This window comes from Gymnogyps californianus, chromosome 4 (genome assembly GCF_018139145.2).
Source record: "Gymnogyps californianus isolate 813 chromosome 4, ASM1813914v2, whole genome shotgun sequence".
NCBI lineage: Eukaryota > Metazoa > Chordata > Aves > Accipitriformes > Cathartidae > Gymnogyps > Gymnogyps californianus.
The window spans coordinates 30,303,002-30,318,331 of NC_059474.1; positions in this window are offsets into that span (position 1 = coordinate 30,303,002).

Here is a 15,330-nt window from a genome sequence, read left to right on the forward strand (position 1 = left end):
CTGCCTGTCTAATGCAGGTAATCTACTGCATTCCTTCAAAGCAGTAAAGAAAATAGCAACGGGACTGAAATTGCCTGTAATTTTCCTCCTAGTATTTTGTAACTGGAGTATTACTATGTTATTTTACCTCTCTTTTTTATGTGGGGGCAGTTTCTGAGGCTTTGGGATCACATTTCTCTAAAAAGTCTTTCTTTATATGCTTTAAAACTTCAGTATTACATCAAAGTTGGTAGAACAGCTACCAAACACTTTAATACAAGTTACAAGTATTTCTTATCTTGACCAGTGTTTGTTTCTTTCCCCATCCCAACAAGCCAGTAGGGGAGTGGGACTGGGCAGTTTGACCTCATTCCCTACTTTTGCTGCTTGCTCATTTTAAAATCTGCTGTCAGCCAGGAATTCGTCTTACAAGCTCCCCCAGCTCCTAGTTCTCCTTTGCATTCAAGCTGTCTTGTAGTGATTAACCAACTTATAAACACAGTAGGAATTACTATCAATAATAGGTCTAACCTAAAAAGATGGTAATCTCAAAGGGTTTTGTGGCTACTTCATGCCCCGCAAATTCAACCTCAACAGTTTCCAGAGTTAACACGTTAATTTCTGTAATGTGGTTTTGAGACATTGTTGGGTTGTTGGGATTTTTAACCTGCTTTATTACTTTTGATTAAGCAATAAGTTTCTGAAGATATTTTCAAAATGTGCAACATTGGTGCAACTCAGCAACTACTAAGTGATAAAATTTTCATTGATTTTCACTATTCCATGCTTTTCTTTGTCTCTGTATTCCCACGACGCCAAGCTGTAGATCTCAGAGGACAAAAGGTTAGTTCTAAAAGATCAGCTACCTTACTGTTGCCTGCCCTTGCAAAATGTTTACTTTTAGTTTTACTGGAGTGTAATCTCTCCTTCCACTGAAAACAGCTTTTTAAAACATTTTTATTTCCGTTCAAGATCTGATATAAAACTTAATCTTTGTGCAGGGTTCTAATACGCTGAGTATGCACTAATGTTTGGAAAGAAGTACAAATACCTTTTATTCTGTATAACTTTTATCTTGTTTAACTGAATTATTTTTAAGAAGGCATTTCTTAGGTTTCAGGTACAAGGCAGACTTTAGGGTACAAGTGTCATGGTTCCTATGGGGTTGTCTAGTGACATCCCTGGGTATCCAGAAAATGGATTCAAGAGTAAAACTTGATGCTGTCCTTTTAATGAGAAATCTGATAATGAATAACAAAGTGTTGGCCTACAAAAATGGGATGGAACAGCATTAAACATTTCTGGCAGACAGGCAGCATTAGCAGCAAGCCTGGGGTGCAGGACACATGCAGGCATGTTGCGCTGTCCCCATATCCTGGCTGCTGGCTCCCTGCTTATCAATTAAGAGGTAATTGAACTTGACCTTCACTCCCTCTCTGAGCATTTCAGAGGTCTGGATCACTGTCAGTCTCTATCCCCTGCTGTTCTCAGAAGCAGAGCCAGCAGGGGGGAGAAAATGAACGCCACAAAATGCATGCACTTGCTCATGACCTTAACAAATTCACCCACCCCACCTCATGCTGGTTATTGTTAGGCTGCCCTGCTGCTGAGTTGGCAATTTTTAAGCCCCAGTTAAGACTGCAGAGCTTACCTGTGACTGTAATAGTTAGAGAACAAGACCGGTCTGCGAAGCTGTCAGGTCTTTTGACTGCCTCTTATTTCACCTATCACAACAGGGCTCCAGGGGAGGTCTGAACAGTTGCCACAGTGCATATGACGCATTATAATAATAAAGGTTGACTCGGGCTTCCAGTCTGTGCTCTAATGAAAGACAGGAGGTTACATTCATCAACAGGATAACAGCCCCTACCTTTCCAGCTAGAAGTATTAATGAATCATTGATTTGTCTCTGCTCATATGGGATATGGCATTCTAGCAACAGTCATTGGATCAGTTTACTTGAGAAACCTTTTATTTTTCAAGGGGTCTGTTCATGTGAATTATTCTCACAGCTGTGATGGAACTATACAGCTCTGAAACTCCTCTTACAATTCAGAGTTAGCAAATGCCGATAGTTGTCAAGTAAATTTAGACTGAAGACCTCCGTATTTCATAAAATAACAAGTACAGTCCCCCCCCCCCCCCCCCCACTATTTAGTGCTGGAAAGGATTGCATAAAAATACATAAGCTCTTCTGGAAGCAGACAGGAGCCAATGCCTCATTTCTTCAGCTGAATGCTAACGTTAGTGGACGACATAGAGAGGTGTTTTCTTGCTTGTTCTCTCTCTCTCTGGCCCTCTGAAGCTTGTTTCTTTTCTGTTCTATCACTCTGCTTTGAGAGAAGAGGCAGGGAATGCCCTATCTCCATAGAAGTATGCAGTCCAGTGGCTGGAGGGGGCAGGAGATGTCTTTGAATCATCTTAGGCTGAGGAGAGCACTGAATGTAGGTCTCCTGCTTTCTAGACGAGTACTTCAACCTCCAGGCAGTCATGGGCAGTCATAGGCAGTCTCCATCTCTCTGCCTCTGAAGAGAAAAAAATGAGCTCAACATCTGCATCCAAAGAATCGACCTGTGTCTCTGAGCATCACTATCCCTAAGTGTCTTAGAAAAGCTGGGTCTAGGAAACTTCACAGCATCAGTGTTCATGCAGCCAAGGTCATCATGCAACCCTACATCTTTTTGGACATGGCAAATGGACTGGTTGGGTATAAAAGCATCGTCCTTCCTACTGACTCTGGCTGACAGCAAAGTCCCTGTGAAGCTCTGTGAGCCACAGACAATCCTGTGGAGGTCCTCCTGAAGCTGCTTTGGCCATTCCTCAGGAGAGGAACACCACTGACACAACAGGGGGGCAGAGCCTCCAGGCTTTTTACCTCATCCTCAATTCAGCAGTCAGATGGGTGGCTCTGCCATCTTGCCAAGTTGATCCTGCTTCACTCAAGTTTAATCCCTGCTTCACTCCCAGAAAGCTCCCCCCAACTTTCATCCTTTGCCAGCACAACCTGGCCTCACTTGCATACCGAAAGCACCTGCACATTTTTTTGCAAGCCACCATTTCACTAACAATGCATCACACCTTGGTAGTGCTCTCCATCCACCCACCTTAGAGCACTTGATGATGACGGGAAACATTATTGCCCCATTCCAGAGATGGGGAAAATGAGGAACCAGGCACTTCAGCTTGCTTTTGGTATAATTCAGAACTGTAAGTAATACAGCATTACAGCAAACAGCTAGGTGGATGTTTCAGTATTTATGGTCCATTGGAGAGGGCTAACTACATGTTTTATAGCTAGGTGAACAGCAGAGCATGTTTTAGAAATGCACACTCTGTGGCCACAATTTATACACCTCAAAATATCTATCATCAGCAGACTTGGAGGATGGGAAGGGAGAAAAGAGGGGAAGGAAAATGGGAAAGAAGCTTCCTGAACTGTGCAGAAAGTTCTTTCTTGGTTTTCCTGCAATTAGGAATCAGCTACATGTACAATTTTTTTTCCTAGTAATATTTTTGTGTACAGCATGTTTCCTCTTGGTAAAACTGACTGAATACTGGGGACTCCAAGAAGCAAGAATGTAGAAAGGCATTAGGAGGAGGCTGAAGAAACTTCCCAGAGCAATGGGGCTAATCCAAGAGTTCATATGGTTCTTCTATCAGTGGTCTTGTTTGGGGTTTCTTGCAGAGTCCCGCTAATCTTACTCTGGCTTTCTCAAAAAACCCAGTATGTATCACAAAAACATAGCCTGTTAGTACTTGATACAGCACATATTGCTTCCATTTGTCTCCTTGAAAGATATTGTATATCTTTACCTGCACTTTGTCTTCTCCGTGGGCTGAAGTATGTCTGAGCTCGGAGGAGCTTGCCTTAGTTGTGACTACAGCATATGCCAGTTGGGTCTGCTCTTTCTTCCCAAAGGGCTGCAAGGCAGGACAAGTCAGCTGAATTTGGCAGGCGAACAAAAGCCATTCAGCGACTGTAAGAAAAACAACTGCTCCACAGTTTGGAAGCTGTTGCTGGATCGCTTGGTGAATCAGAGCGTGTCCCTTACTGCTTCACAACAGCTCTGCTCCTGAGAGCACAGCCTTGCAGCAAGGCCAAAAACAAGCCTCATAGTGTATGGATTTTCATCTTGTAATAACAGCTTCATTTTCTAGACGTGAAGTATATGTCCTCCAGTAATATGTGATGAAATGTAAATTGTACGTGTTCTGTATCCAGCCTTGTCGCTCGTGCTGGCAGTCTCTCCCTGGGAGCCTCAACAGCCCCGCACACCCACAATGCTCATGTTTTCTCATACATCCCCCAACAAAGCCATGCTTGAAGCCACAAATTTCACCTGCAAGCAACCAGCAGTTTCTTGCATGATGACAGACCTTTATGGCAATTAGCCAGGGGAAAATATGTGAAAAGACGTTGAGGGGAAAAAAAAAACCAACAACAGAAAAAACCCTCATGAGAGTGACCAGACTAACTTGTCCCGAGACCCAGGGCTTCCTGACCTCAGACCCAGGCCACTTCATCTCTCGCACAGCATCACCGCTGCGTGCCAGTGCCCGTACCACCAGTGAGACCGTGAGCCGGTGCACACCCAAACCTGGAGCTGGCTCTGCTCTCCTCTCGGCACCTCTGGGGTGGCAGCCAGCAGCTGTCTTGGGTGTCTTGTCAGCACTAGCAGGGGATGGGGGAGGCTCTGGCTTCTCGCCCAGCAAGCCCTCAGACGCGAGGGTGGCCTGGCAAGGAGGCCTGCAGGAGCGCCGCCGTCATGGGAGCCGCGCTTTTGGCTCAGGATGCTAAAAGACAGCTCGAGGCATGGGGCAGGGGCGGGCAGACAGGTGCAAGGGCTGGTCTCGGCGTATGAGTTTGTATGGGATAGGAAGGTGGCGGTGGGGGAAGGCATGGAGTCTGGTTGGACTTGGCTCGGTGTTAGCGTGGGTGGCACAAGGATGGAGCAAGGCGATCGGGACATGCTTCATCCTCAGGCGTGACCAGAGGCAGGCCCACGATCACTGCTGTTTGAGGTGTCTGCTGTCTCTTTACATCTTGGTACCTACTGCTGTCAGTGGTGGCACTCACTGCTGTCAGCTTTGGGCACCTCAGATCTAGGGAGGCACTCACCTCCTGGAGGCCCTGAGCCAAAGCCACCGAGCTCCAGAAACCCTAGTGATGTCAGTAAGCTTCAGATCTGGCCGTGCGCTGAGACTGGGCTGAACTGAGCGAAGAGAAAGGTTTCTTAACTCTTCTGATCTCCCCATTCCACCTCTGGCTACCCATACACCTCTCTGCTCAGGGCAACAGCTAATCTGTTTTCTGAGGCAGATGAATTGTGTCTGCATTTCCTTCTGCTGCTTGGACTGCAGGAGTCAATGGTTCCCAGCAGAGCCGGGAGGTGGGGGTGGCAGCAGGGCTCATCTCTCAGCGCATGAATATTGCTGCATATCATTGCTGTAGCTCTTGGTGACTGACAAAACTCTGAGGATGTCATGACTGAAGCAACTACCTGCAGAACACAGCGGTATAGCTCCATTTAAGAAACCTACGCATTATGGACTGCAAAATCTTATAGGGTGAATGCATTCTTCCCAGACCCCTCACTTCCCAGAATACTACCACAGGCTCTGTATCCAGCCTGCCCGCGGTGTCTGTCTCTCTCCCCTTCCCAAGTGCCGGCTGCAATTCACTTTCGCTTTTTTTGCAGAATTTGTTTTCCATTCTCTACTTGTTGGATGCTTCTTTTCTCATATTTGAAGAGCTTTTCCCTGAAAATATGTCGGGCACTTTTTCAAGTTCAGGTGGAACTACAAGCCTGAAACACAAACCAAGACTCACATAATTTGCCTTTGTATTTTATTTGAAACAATAAGACATGATAAATAAAATATCCTTGCTTAGTACTACTTTGCCAGCTAAAGGACAGTCTGTCCTAGTGTTAGGAAAAATTGTAAACTAAATTGGCATAGATGAGCTGCTGTACAGCTTCCAGGGAGTCTTGAAAAAAAAATGTTTCTTTCTGTAAACGCAATCTCTTGTTATAATTCTGAACAAAGGTTTCTACTTCTGCAAATGATTTGCTAGTCAAAGAAAGTGGGACATCCATTATAAATGTAAATGTTGGTTTAGAAAATACTGTATGAGTAGAGTTAGAGAAAATTATGCTCTGTTGTAGACTCAGCCAGTTGTTCTTTTTTTTCCTCAGAATATTTTTAGGGAGCACTGACTTTTTTTCAGAAGTTTTTATCTCAGAGTTAATTATAACATTACAATCGCTCCCAAATCAGTAATAATGTAGTTGTGCTGCTTGCTGAGCGGACAGGAGAATGAATTGCAACTTCAGTTCTTTCATAGCTGATTCATACACCAGAAGAGAACGAATCTTTTATGTACAACTGCCTTCTGGTATTTTGAAAGAATACATATTTTGAAACAGCTGAGATTGCAGTTACTGCTCAGATATAAGTGAAAAACATTGTAGTTATGTGTTAATGTTTTATTCATGGCTGCATGTAATATTAATGCAAAATACTTCTACTTCTCAGTTAGAAATCCTATTATCAATTTGTGATGTTTCAGCTATTTCAGATGCCAAGACGTGAGAGAATGTGTGATTCTAAGCAGTGAGTCAGCTGTTGTCCACATCTACACCTAAGTAGTATGGCTGGAATAACACCTCATTTGACTGGTTCTCCTAATTATTTTTCTGCGAAACCTATTCCCTTTCATGCCCACGGGAATCCAGGAGAGATGCTGACAATAACTGCTGGGGAGAATTACTATTGTTTGTAGTTAGACCTGCAGATACAATGATTCTTTGTCTAGAACGCAGTAAAAACTCAATGTGTATTAAATTTCAACATTGTCTAATTTTCCAGTAGTTGACTGTAGTTAGAATTGCTCTTAAGCCTGACTTATCACACAAATTTTTCTATATGCTCTTAGCAAGCATATAGCTTGTTTTATAGCTAGCTTAACACTCATCCTTAGTATTCATCTCAGCAATTTGAATCATATCTTGAGTTACAAGTCAGTCTTGGTAAGAATTCTTTTTCAAATTAAAAGAAAAAATCTGTTTTACAAATGCAACTGTGAAAAAGCATAAATTTTCCCAGACTTCCTAGATACTGTTTTTTTGCCCAACTTACACTATGGGAATGCATTTTGCAGTGAATAATTCTATTCCTGTACCATGAAAATTAATGTAAACTTTGTTACTGATATCAACACAGGTGGAACCAAACCTGTAGCAAAATATATACTGCATCAGTAGTATGGTAGCATGTAGTGGAGCATTTTCTTACATACTTCAATGAATAAAGGGTAGTACTTTGCATTTAAATGCCCCTTCATCTTAAATTTAAAGTGCAGTGTATTTCAAGTTGACATTTAATGGAGACTGTAGCTCCGGTCCTCCCTTTGCCAGTTAATATAAGAAGGCAGAGAAGTCCTAAGGTCAGAGGGAGCCCACTGGTAGCTAAATAACACTGAAGTCATCGCTCTGCAACCTGCTCCAAGCACAGGAAAGCGTCCCTGAAAAAAGCAGAGACTTGTCATTAGGTCTAAGCAGGAGCAACACAAAAATGAGGATGAGCCACTGGCTGTCTTGGTTGTTTAGGTTATATTGCAGGGGTTTTTATGTTTTGTAACAGCAAAATTAAGCCCAGTCCTACTTCCTAAATGGTGGCTTGTCCACTGATGAGTCTTGGAAAAGCCCAGTCACCTGCTGGTATGTGTAAGGCTACCTCCAGTCCAAGCTGTCCATGCCATCCGTACAGGGGGCAACTGCTGCGCTGTATTTGCTTCCCTTCCGCAGCCATCCTGTAACAATGTGACTCCCTGGACATCAGAAATTAAGGAAAGCCCACATTAAATCTACTTGCAACAAAGCCAGATAGAAAGTCCCTCTGCCTTTAGCCAGCTGGCTTGCTCCCTTGTCCTCACGCTCGTCTCTCTTGGCAGACCTGCTGCCCCAGCGTGCACCCAGGAGAGGGACCTTTCTCAGTGGAAGCAGTTTAAGCACAGGTTTTCTTTCACATTTTCACCTGTGTCCGACAAGCACTAGTAGTGATGGGCTTTATTTTGGACAGTGTGAACACAAACTTCCTCTCAGGATGTAGTTTCAACCTGGCTTGAATTACAAATGGTTTCTAGGCAGCTGGGTAAAACTCACCCTGAACTATGGTGCATCAGTGCATGAGGCTTTCAGGCACAGCCTGTCCTAGGCTCTTACCCCTACAGCTTCTAGCTAGAAGCTAGAAAATAAGTTGTTCTCTGTTAGTATTTTCCTTTCTCATTTGGTGGAGATTTCTGTAATTCATTCTGTAAGGAAACATGACTAATGGATTCATAAGTTGAGACTTTGTTTGTTTGTTTGTTTTTGAGAATTCAGCGAGACTGTGTTAAAGGTAAGTTGTAGTTCAGCCACAGAAACCCATCTCCAGGATATTTCAGGCAAATGAGAGCATTTGTTTTCAAAGTTCCTAATATTTTAGGGAGAAGGGAAAAGTGCTCTGGCGTAGCATAAGAAACGAGTGGAAATGCTTTCCTTCTACCTGGAACCGATGCTTTCCTCTTCTTCCTACTAATAAGATGGCATTAAACCTTAAAATGTGCAATTGAATACACTGCAGGGGCAGTGTCCCCTTCGACTTTGCAAGCAGTGCAATTACCCTGAAGCCTACTGGCGGGGGAGGCCCTGCCAGGGGTGAAGAGAGGAGGAAAGCTGGCGGCTGGCGGGACCAGGGCCCCATTTCCTTCCTCGCCTGGGGACCCATTCCAGCCATACCACGCCGCAGCGCTGCAGGTAGCACAGGGCAAATAACTCTGGGCTCTGAGCAAGAAAGCAAATATAAAAATGACCATGAAAATTGCCCAACCGGTTAAAACTGGTTCCAGCCAGGAACTGAAGTCCTACCTTGAAATACTTAAATCCCATTTGGACGGCATAGATTTACATTCCAGATGAAGAATTAATGCCTTTCACACAATATCCTCAGCAGAGATGCCCCAGCATACCAACCTCTGTGTTTTTGGTAGATGGAATTTGTAATTCCTCCAGGAGCTGCATTCTTCTAAGTGTTACTTCTATTTTTGGACTGACTACTTGCTTTATTTAGAAAAAAACCTGTGCTCTTGTCAAACCGTAGAGACTATATGAGTCATCTATACAATAACACTAAACTGTCCTTCTCTGTTATGGCGCAGTTCATCATCATCACAAAGGGATTTATAGAAAACAAACATAGCTGACAGTCTGCTCTTAAGCTTCCTGTGTTTAATCCTCCTGCATGTTTAGGCAGCTGAACAGTGTATTGTTGAAAAATGGATTGTTATTAAAATGTTGGGTGTTGCAGTAGCTCCAAAGTCTCTTTTTTTTTGCTAATAAAAATGAATGCCATTCCTCTGACAATTTTCGGCTGCCTATCTATAGTCATCTGCCTGCATAATTATGGTGTGAATGCTAATGACTATCCTGAAACTTCGATGAATAAAATTTTTTTAAGGCTGTTAAGGCTGCCTCATAGGCAGCAGTGCTTGCTCATTTAAATGCCTTAAAAGATATCCTTCACAAAGCATCACCAATGGGCTCTAGCCTCAGACAAAACAGAATACAGAAATTTATGATACCGAAACACAGTGAAGCAAAATATAACCAGCTTCTTGTAGCCTGCATATCTACGTAGCTATATAGCTTACTAGTAGTGTTTCCCAAGTGGGAATCATTTACTTCCCAATTTTCCCTGTTACATTTTTATCGTTTATCTAGTTTGGATTATCGACAAAATGTTTTGGATCACCTGGTTGCTTATGGATATCTCTATAGTTGCAGGCTTTTTTTAAAACTGTTACTTACAGATTGGTAACAATAATTGCATTTTTAAAATAGTGTGTGGCTCCAGTTCCTAGTGAAAGGCAGTAGAGTGGAGTGCCTAGTTCCTTTAGGCATTTAAGGTCTGCAAAACCCACTCATAAGGAAAACCCTCTGACGAGCTGCTCCTTGCTCTAAGGAGCTCTCCTTTCCTCCATGACCCCTCTTGTGTGAGCTGGCAGCAGATGATTATCATCTTCCCTCGCAGGCACCATTTGCTAGGCTAAACAAGCCTGTCTTTCCTCTTCTTTTCTTGTAAAATTGGCATTTCTTCCCCTGATCACCCTCACAGCCCCTCGCTGCACCAGTTACACCTGGAGCATGGGTGGGAAGACCTGTGCCTGGTATTCCTGGGGAGCTCTCACCCATCCCACCACCCTTCCCTGCCAGGTACCTGGCCTAACATGCTCTAGTCACGCTTGCTTCCTATATATTCAGGTCGTCTCTTTTCTCCCCAGTTTCAAGGAAGCCCTTGGCCCTGGGTCTGTGACATTTACAGATGCAAGCGCAGACACCTGGTCTAGCGTGTAGCCCGAGATGTGGCTTTTTTAGTCTTCCCGTCAAAGTTGTTCCACTGCCCTGAGGGATTTGATGTGCATTCAGGTAAAGAGAGAGAAGGACTCCTTCCTGGTGGTTCAACTGCTCATCTCAGAAACTTCAGGGCTACAGGCCCTGCTTCAATGCAGTGTGTCTACGGGACTTCGCTGCAGAATATTGCGGTGTATAAAGCACTGAAGTGTTTCAAGATGAGGTAGCAACTGAAAGGAGTTTAAGTGGCAGGTACATGCCGGACTTAGGCAGCCTAGTGGACTTAGAGTTTGAACTTTTCTCATGTATCTTTGCTATACACCATGACAAGCCTATGAAGGAGTTAGTAATTCCTGTACTAAGGGAATACTTCCTGTGTTGCACCACGGGCTGATTAATTGAGGATTTAAAAGAAATGCTGAATAACATCCAGATCTTCAAGTATATTTAGGTGCTCTATTACCCTGGGCAAACAGAAGACAGACTGCCAGTATGACAGGAGACAGTGTAATGGTATGACATTATGCAATTAAGGCTCTAAGAAAATGCATATGCATGTGGGAGGATGAGTTAAGGTTGCCCAGGCAATCTTATTTCTGGCATTTCCTATATTTTCTGCATTTGACTTTGCAACCTACATGTTCACTCATCATAACTTTCTGTTGTAGTATGTAGGCATGACTTGAATTTACCTCCTTCTTGCTAAAGAAGTTGTATTAGAAACGTAAAGCTTTCAGTATCTTTCCACTTCAGAACAAGGTCAGCTCAAGCCACGTTCAATGAGGGCTTGTGCCATCCTGGCCGACCCCCCTGAGCAGGGCAGGACACGTGCACCCAGGGCCTCCCACCAGCAGAGCTGCGGGGCCAGTCGCTGCTCGCCCAGAGGCGACAGCTGAAATCTGGAGAGGTGGTAACCGAAACATTGCCTTTCCTGTTTGTAGTTTCAGGGATGCGACTTCTGTGTGGTGCCTCCACAAAGTTAAAGGATCTGCAGAGGTTAGACTTGCAGATGGTATATGCAAAAAGCTCTTCATTTGCTTAGCAACTGAGAGAACCTGTACCAGGCCCAGCGTTCCTCTGCCGGTGTAAGCATCGTCCTACGGTTTGCCTGGCACAGCAGGACTTGCCAGTGACCTTTCCTAATGTAACCCAGGCGTTAGCCCCTTGACGAACTGACTCTGTTGTAACACAAGGTGAGATTCAGAGAGGCCGGCAATGGCACTTTAATGCCACAGTTTTTAGAAGGCTTAGTATAGATCCTGAGGCATTCCTAAAATGGAAATCAAAAATTCTGCTAAGCTCTCTTATATACATTTTTGAATGAAGCATTAGAGCTTGTATTAATTCAAGAGATTCCACCATCGGGGCTTCCCCCCCCCTTCCCTTTTCAGATCAAACCAGCATTCTGTGTGCAGAACAACTGCTTGTACTGTGGGGGCACAAACCAGCACAAAAAAATACTGGCAGCAGATGGGCAGCCCTGAATGGAAAAGAAAACCTTGAGCTTTTCACTTCTTGGATTGGAGTTTGGGAGCGTTACATAAGGAGGAAATGGGAAAAAAATGCAAGCTTGAGAGAAGATAAAATCTGATTAAAATGCAGACTAATATAATTGCAGAACATTACTCAGGCTTTCTTGTGGAGAGAGAAAAATGTCTGCTATTGTGCTGCTATAGAAACCAGGTAGGGTCTGTGGGTAGGTGAGGGTGCATGGAGCATGTTCCTCCCTCCCTCCCCCGCTTTCTCTGCCCTGGAATGAAGATCCTATCTTACTCAGTAAGCTTGGCCTTCGCTGGCCGGGAGATCTCTCCCAGTACAGAGAAAAGTTGTTTTCCTGTTTATGTAGTTTCTTTTAATATCTCTGTTCCCTCCCTCTTTTGTTTCGCTCTTGGAAGGTGATGCAGGGCTGTGTCAGAGGAGGGAGTAAACTCCGGTCTTCTTGGGCTTTTCACAGGGGTTGGTGGACTTGGCTCTATATGTTGGTAGCACGGGACATATGTACTGTGCCATAAGCAGAGAGCTTTCTTGTATTTACTCCTATAAAGCCAAAGAGAGAATTCACAGTGCTTCGGAAAGTAAATACTTATCTGGAGTGAGCAGACATTGTCCGTGTTTCTGAACACCGTGTCCACACCACTTGTTTCTCTGAGACACGTGTGAGAACTTAATTACGAAAGCACTAGATAACAAAGTAAGGTTCATTCCCTGGCTGTCATTGGAAGTGTCCTTATGGAAGGTGTAAGCTGCATGCAAACTTACCCTCTGAACAGTGGCACAAAATAAACTATCGAAATGCATCCCCGAAGTGTGGAAGCGTGTATTCCCACCAGCTCCGACCCATGACCATCCAGGCTAAGACCTTGTCTCTGACAGCAGTCACTTCTGCATAACTGAGAAGACATAAGAAATTTTATATTAAAATGAGTGATGGATGAGAAAGCCTGTCCACACTGTGTTAGAGCTCTTTCTGGTCCATAATACTTAAGAGACTGGTGCAAAATTTGAGGAGATTAATTTACTGCTGCTTATGAATTTTGTGCTAGCATAAAGTACTGTAAAAATGCATTTTCTCATAATTTATAAATGCACGCTCCTTATTTGTACAGCAATAATTTTAATTTTTGTCCCAGTGCCTTCCTACAACAATTGACTCAGTGGCTCAATTACGTATTTTACAAGAACATATTTTGTATCTCAGTTTTTCCAGAAGTTCCACCTTTCAATCTGGCTGATTGTTTTGATTTGGTGTTCTGAGACAGAGGGAGAATATCCCATTCTCCAGTTATTTTAGCACTTTCATCCAGTCTCTAATTAATCATCTCCTTTATAAAACCAGTTTATTGAAGTATTGTCTCATTTTCGTCACCCTTTCCCATTTCCCCTTTTTTACCATACCCCTTTACATGTTGGAGACACCACTGCTGCACACATTGCTATATGTTTGGCCTAAATATTTACTTATGGAATTGTGTTAGAATATTCTCCGTAGGCCTCTAGAAGGGATCTCTTGGTCATCCAATCTTATTGCCACTGCAGTCAACCACACCATGTAATCCCTTCTATAAACTCCTCCAGCTCCATTCAAAAGAAGTTAGACTTGATTTTGCTCCTGCCACTTTTGTTAGAGGGCTGTTCCGGTGTTTTGCTACTCCGACTGCGGAGTTGAGCTTATACCCACTTGTTCTCATGCTGACATTGGCCCTTAGTTTTAACTTGCCTGGCTCCCCCGTTTCCCAAGCCCCACTTCCTTTGTTTTGCCGAACTGAATACACCAAGTGTTTTTATCCTCCTCTGAAATGGGCCCTCCGGTCCCTGATCATCATACTGGTTTTTGTCCATACTTGTTCCACTTCCATTTACTCTTGACTGGCCGACAGCATCACACATTGTACTGCAGATCTCTTCTGAAATTACTTACCTGACATTGCTGGGTTTACGTTTCCCTTTTTACATAGCTACTACTCGTCTTGTGATTAACTAGTCTTTCATTTCCAAGTGCTGATCTCATAGTCAATGGAAGAAATTTTTGTGATTAATCTCTGCATGTCATTGGTATTATCAAATTTAATTATATTTTCATTAATCCAGTTCTAAGAGGCATGCAGTTTCTCCAATATACTATTCCCACCCTTGTTTGAACTGGTGATGTCTCCCAGCTCTGCCAACAGCAGGCTTCCTTAGCATGCTCGTGTTCTCGATGACACCGCTACAATGAAAATATGAAGGACGACAGGAGCCTTGATGAATCCCACAGAGCAGCTTTCCTTCAGTCTGACAATTCCCATATGAAACACCCCTCTGTCGTTGTCTCCTGAGCCCCACATTCTTCTGCTTAAATAGCCGTTTCCTGTCTGGACAGTATCAGGTATTATTGACCCCAAATAGATTACATCTACCACATTTCCTTTCTTTAAGGAAAAGGGAAACAAACTTGTACCAGGGAAAGATATCATGCTGAAGCAATGTCTCATGTAATCGCATACTTCATTTTATCCCATTTATTCCCGTATCTTTAATTATTCTTTCCTTCAAAATGTGTCCAAATTTTTGTAAATTATTTCCCTCCCTTTCTTTAATGCAAACATTCCAGAATGATTTGAGTGCTACAGTAAAACTTCTTGCTCCTTTCACCCTCATCTTCACACACTTGGCCTGTTTGCACTCTGGACGAGATCGTTTGTTTTTCCCCACTGCAGTAATTACCCACGACTTTCTTCCCGTTACTCATTTTCCTTCTGCTCCCATCTTTCACATAATCATCTTTATTAAAAATGGAAGCAAAATGCTTATTGATTTTGTAAATATTGCCAGACTTCCTTCAATCTGTATGCCCTTCTCACTGCATGACAGCCCTGTTTCTTTTTCCCTGGTTGAAGTAACTGCTTCTAGCTGCCATTATTTATCTTCTGTATTTCCTCATCTTGAAGACAAAACTTTCTTAGGAGAGAGGTCCTCCTCACCGTTACCTGTAAGTTTTCTATTTCCAGTGACCTTAGTTACCAAGCTGCCAGGAGATCTTCTGTGAAACCCTTCCCCTTGGCTTAAGATACAACGTCCAGATCATTTCTGCCGCTCTGGCATAAAGCAATCCAGTCTTTCCTTTGTATTCAAGTCCTTGAGTCCTTCAGCCCTGTTGATTTTTTTCTAATCAGGGCTCTTACTCTTTCCCCTTTTGACTTAGAACACCTTTTAATAAACCTACATTTTACTCTTCTATTTATTTTAAACTGCAACTATCAGACAATGTTTTTTCCCCATATGACCTTCCCCATAGTAGCCTTACAATGTACTCACTACTTACAAAGCTAAACCACCGTCACCTCTTGTCGGTCTGGTGGCTGGCAGAGCGAGCTGTTCCTCTATTGTGCCCCACACTGCTCAGCCCCAGGCATCATTCGTAGCGTCTGCTCTCACCTTTATATCTGGGAGAGCAGCAGCTACCGCCGGAGCAGCAATTTGT